Source organism: Phycodurus eques, chromosome 9, assembly GCF_024500275.1.
Source record: "Phycodurus eques isolate BA_2022a chromosome 9, UOR_Pequ_1.1, whole genome shotgun sequence".
In the NCBI taxonomy this organism is placed as follows: Eukaryota; Metazoa; Chordata; class Actinopteri; order Syngnathiformes; family Syngnathidae; genus Phycodurus; species Phycodurus eques.
Genome location: NC_084533.1, coordinates 700,057 through 706,056, shown reverse-complemented (window position 1 = coordinate 706,056; position 6,000 = coordinate 700,057).

Sequence of the window (6,000 nt, the reverse complement as noted above, 5' to 3'; positions counted from 1 at the left end):
GAGTGGCCAGTATTGGTCAACAACAGATATGCAAATAGTGCAGCTTGGCGAGACTACTACAGCGAGTGCACGAGTAATGTATAATTGCACCCTGTGCCGGATGCAGTGGTTTAATCTCAAGACTACTGTCATGCCCTGATCACAATCCTATTGAATATCTGAGGAAAGAGCTGACTTGAGACGGAACGAGGCAGGAGACGTAATCCTGAAGAAAGGAAAAGCATATGGTTCGTTTGAACCATAAACTAGAGTGTTTTACAAGCTGGCCTTGACTATACCTCGATAACGATCTTTGTCAATCTGGAGGCATGATGGAGTCCAGGACAGGCTTAAATACATAAACATCAACACAATCGAACAGCTCCTTATACTGATGGCAGCCCATTACATTGAAAGAGTCCTATGGGTCCAAGAGATTTGCTGTGATATAGTAGATGAGGCTGTCAGTTTGCCAGACATTTTATGGTACTATCGCATTATGGTTGCAGGTAGAAGAGAGGTGGAGAGAGGACAAGACAGTAGGAGAGTGATGAATGCTACTCCTCTCTGGCACAATCGATCACCTGATTAGAAGATAGGTGTGATAAGATCTGGCAGAAAGCCAACGGGTGAATCTCATTTTAATTATTTTGCAGATTGCCTCTTTGACAAGATAAAGAGCTTGAAAGCCTTGTTCAGCTATCCCGAGGCCAATCACAGTGCAGACAGTGGGCATAATGTTGGTGCAATGCAAACTCTATTAAATGTCAAATACAGCAACCACAAAAAAAAAGACCTACAAAAATACTCATTTTCTTGAAGTACACATGACAATACCAATTTCATAATCAACCTAATTAGTCTGTCTTTTGTTACTCACGACTGACTGATCAATAAGCCTAATACAGCAAGACCTCGGCGGCAGGAGACATCAAAAATAGTAAGTCACTGAGTTGGCAACACTTAGAAGTCCTCGCTTCCATTTTCCATTTTGAAGGTGAGCCTGCTAACCTATTTGATTGACTGTTAACAGTTGAGCGGAGTGTGGTTTCAGTGCATTCAGTGAACACGCCCACAGAGTTTGCGAGATCCCAATAACAATATATACAATAAACCTTACTGTCGTTCTATAACATCCATCCATCCATTTTCCTTACTGCTTATCCTCACTGGGGTCGCGGGCTGCTGGAGCCTATCCCAGCTATCTTCGGACGGGAGGCGGAGTACACCCTGAACCGGTCGCCAGCCAATCGTAGGGCACATAGAAGCAAACAACCATTCGCACTCACATTCACACCTACGGGCAATTTAGAGACTTCAATCAACCTACCACGCATGTTTTTGGGATGTGGGAGGAAACCGGAGTGCCCGGAGAAAACCCACGCAGGTACGGGTCGAACATGCAAACTCTACACAGGCGGGGCCGGGATTTGAATCCCAGTCCCCAGAACTGTGAGGCAGATGTGCTAACCAGTCACCCACCGTGCCGGACCGTTGTATAACAAAACAACAAAATTTCGTTTGGTTGCATCTCTCGTGTAGCAGTGAAAAATCAAATTTTTTTCTTTTCTTTTGTTGTTGTCCTGTTCGGCTGTTAGGTCAAGCAGAATGCAAAATCTGTATCCCTTTTATGGGAGTTATACTGTGTTACAGTGGAGTTTTTAAGCTTCCGCTGTGGTTTCTGAGTATTATAATTGAGGTTTATTGAGAATCAGACTTGATGAGTCGAACAGAACAAAGTTTCTAGAGGGGAGAAAGAAACAAAGACAAAGCACTAATTGTAAACAGGATGAGAGAAGTAAATCATTACATTATCTACAACAATGAAACATTAAATATGAGTGTTCCATGGGGCTGTAGTGCGACACCCTGTGAGGGAAGGACAGGATAAGATAGAAAAGGACAAGGACAGGAGAAGAAGCATGCAGGACAAGGGTCGTGATCCCGGCTGTACAGCTGAAGTGTGGTAGCATTAATTATGCAAAGTCTACAGTACGAGAGTATAAGTGAGGGGATACACAAGCGATTTGCATATTCATGAGTTATTTGTCACAGTAAGTGCATGACCCCACACCCAGTGAAAGAGACTTAGGTGTGCACAAAGACTGACAGAAGTGTACTGTAATTGCTGTGGCGGATGAGGACCCCACCCAATCAATCGAGGGGTGGGATCAGGCCCCGGGGTCCACCCGAGAACAGCCCGGCGGACAGGACACATCCCACACCGAGGGACCCAAGGCAGTCCGCCATCCCTGATAACTGGCCACCCAGTGGGGGCCACAGGGACCCAATGCCACCACCTCAGCCAACCCGCCCATCCCACCTACCGCCCCACACGCCCCAGGTCCCTGACTGGCAGTCATTGGCCCTAACCTCTGTATAGGTGACAGCCCCCCCCCCCTACCCAAGTAGTGTGGTGGATGCATTAAAGTCTGGAGAGGTCAGTGAGCCGAGGGGGTGGGGACAGGGGTGCCAGGCACTACTGCCCAACAGCCAAACCCCACCCTCCCACGACCCACCACCCCTCAGAGATGGGTGTATGTATTGCATTAAAACATGGGGTGTGTGTGTGTGTGATGCATTTAAAATCCACGGGGGCAGGCAGGATGGAGGGGCAGGGTGCACGGACCGGGAAACAGCACAGATGGGCTGAAACCCGATCCGACACCCACACCCTCCAGATCCCATACCAGTCCCACAGTAACCTTTTGATATGTGTATGTGCCCAGATGTGATTAGTGAGAAAAATATATACAGTGAGTGGTGTGAGTGTGTGCTAAGTGAGTGATTAAGAGGCATGGCTCCTGCAGGTCGGGCCCATTAGGAAGGACAACCATCGAAGAAGAGGGCCTCCCCACCCAGACCCACAACAGACAATCTTGTCAGCAGTTTTGATTGTCCGTTGCAGTCAGAGTTTGTCCTTTTTTGTAGCATCACCAAACCAGACTCTGAAGGAAGAACACAGCACTGATTCGATGACTGCTGTGTAGAACTGCCTCAACAGCTCCTGTGGCAGGCCATGCGTCCTCAGACGCCGCAGGAGGTACATCCTCTGCTGGGCCTTTTTGAGGATAGAGTTGATGTTGATCACCCACTTCAGGTCCTGAGAGAGCAAATTCCCAGGAACTTGGAGGTTTCGACGGTGGACAAAGGGCACTTGGACAGCGTGAGGGGCAGCTGTGGCGAAGGATGTCTCCTGAAGTCCACGATCATCTCTACAGTCTTGAGCTTGTTCAGCTCCAGGTTGTGTCGGCAGCACCACAGCTCCAGTCGCTCCTCCTCCTGTCAATACGCAGACTTGTCACCATTCATTGATGAGGCCGATGACTGTGGTGTCGTCTGCAAACTTTAGGTGTTTGACGGCTGGGTGCGTTGAGGTGCAGTCGTTTGTGTAGCGAGAGAAGAGCAGTGGAGAGAGGACACAAACTTGGGGCGCCCCGGTGCTGGTGGTGCGTGTTAATGAGGTAGTGTCCCCCAACCTCACCTACTGTGTCCTGCCCGTCAGAAAGCTGTAAATCCACTGGCAGATGGCAGGTGAGACACCGAGCTGGAGAAGCTTGGAAGGAAGGAGTTCAGGAAAGATGGTGTAGAACGCAGAGCTGAAGTCAACGAACAGGATCCTCGCGTAGGTCCCCACGCCGTCGAGGTGTTCTAGGATGAAGTGCAATCCCATGTTGACTGCATCATCCACAGACCTGTTTGTTCGGTTGGCAAACTGCATGAGGGTCCAGCAGAGGATCTGTGTCGCTCTTGAGGTGGTCCAGCACGAGACGTTCAAAGGACTTCATGACTACAGATGTCAGTGTGACAGGCCTGTAGTCATTCAGACCAGAGATTGCAGGTTTCTTGGGGATTGGAATGATGGTGGAGCGTTTGAAACAGGATGGTACTTCGCACAGTTCCAGAGATCTATTGAAGATCTGTGTGAAGACTGGAGCGAGCTAGTCCACGCAGACTTTGAGGCAGAATGGGGACACAAGGTCTGGCCCTCCCACTTTGTTAATATTTTGTTGTTTGAAGATTTGTCTCACATCCTGTTTGTGGATGGTCACCGCAGAAGTCAGAGGTGTGATGGTGGTTGGTGGTGCGGCTGGGTGGGTGTGGGTTGTGAAAGTGTCCTTTTCAAATCTGCAGAAGGTGTTCAAGTCGTCGGCTCGTCTTTTATTGTTCTCAGCATGGGGGGTTGGTCGCTTGTAATTGATTAGCGATTGTAATGCATGCCAGACTGATTTAGAGTCAATAGCTGTAAACTGTTTTTCTAACTTTACTGCATAGTTTCGCTTTGCAATATTAATTTATTTTCTCAGCTGGTTTCTTGCGTGATTATACAGGGCCCTGTCCCCACTTCGATATGCGTCCTCTTTAGCCTTCATGTGCAATTCAGAGCCTTGTGCCCCAGAAGAGGAAATATGATATTGAACATTTTGATTCAGTGAACTGCTCCCATGCTCCAGTGACATCCCAAGAGATGGCCTTCCCTTGCGTGGCTTGGCGAGACACGTGGCCCATTCACAGACTGCCCAACATCCATAATGTGTCCCTACAACATTACACCGACAGCTGAACATCGACATATCATATTAATTGGCAGGGATAAAAACTTTTTTTATCACCTCATTGTGGCTGGAGTTTGTCTGAAAGCACCCCTCATAAAAGAACTACAGTCATCTTAATGGTGCGATGGTGTGTTAGATTTATTTGATCTACAGTGTTATTGTCAGTCGCGAAATCCATTTAAAGTGATCCACCCGCATGTGTGGCGCTAGTTTGGTTGCTGGGCAACACGAATCAACAGCTAGCTCACTTGGTTTATTATTGATGGACTTCTGAACGCGTTCACTCATTAACACAATATTCTGATTAGATTACATGTATTATACAATCTTTATTTAATCGAGATTCGAGAATACAAAAACACATGCTCCTTCAAAGTAGCCTGTTTGTTGGCGACGGATGCCTTCCATATAAACATATGGGTGTTATTTTCACATTTGAAGTGTGACATATTTCCCAAATGTGGCATTCACGTGTCAGCAAAACTCCACGACCCAGGAATTCCAGCGATCCTCAGACTCCAATGAGCATCTTGAGGGTGTACATGCCAGGTGCAGATTTACACACCAATGGGAGAATATGGCCCATTGTGAATAACACCACCTGAGAGGACCACATGGTGAGTTTTACCTTGATACTAACTCTGCTCAATCACGTTAAACCTGGCAAAATGGGATTTCAGTCAAGAAATAGTATTTATTTGGAAGGCAAATTGTTTGTGATCAAGTAAGTCCATTATAAGTAACGATGGCTACCTAAAGAAAATTCCCCACTCCCAGCACTAGGCGTGCGTTTCGACATTTCTTTTAATGTTATCTTCGAGTACAGGAGTTTCTGTCGAAATTTCTTGACTCGTGTGTCAACATTCCTTTAACAGTGTCACGTCCCTCTTGTGCCATGCTCTAGTTCTGCTGGAGCAGAGAGTAGGAGGATGCTAATAGAGGTGATCAACCCTCCAGTATTTTGGATCCATGTAAGCTCTAGTCTGCTTTCTGTTGTTGTTGTTGTTCTTACAACCATAACACTTTAGTATTTCTGTATAATCATAATCAGCACCTTATATGGTCAGCTTTGATGTTGCAGCACAACATAGACATCCAGCATTGAAAGCCTGTGGACAATGTCTGTGGTGATACTTTGTCCAGAAGTATCAGTGCAGGGGGCCACAAAAAGCGTTGAAGAAAATGTTCATTTTGCTAGCCACTGATATGAATTTTGCATCGTATATGACTGACTTTCACACACCTCTTCAACATGCCGGTTATGTGAGATGCTATGCTCATTGCACAATCAAAAATGTAAAAAGTTGTGTTAAAACGAGAGTTCCAAGTCGGGAACAAGGTCATTGACACAGTTCCTCTTGTTGGCTCCAGTTTAAAGGTCACCATTCCATTAATTAATTTATTTATTTTTTATCATCTTTGATGTTGTTTTATCAGGTTTACCAGATAGTTTGAGTTGAAAATG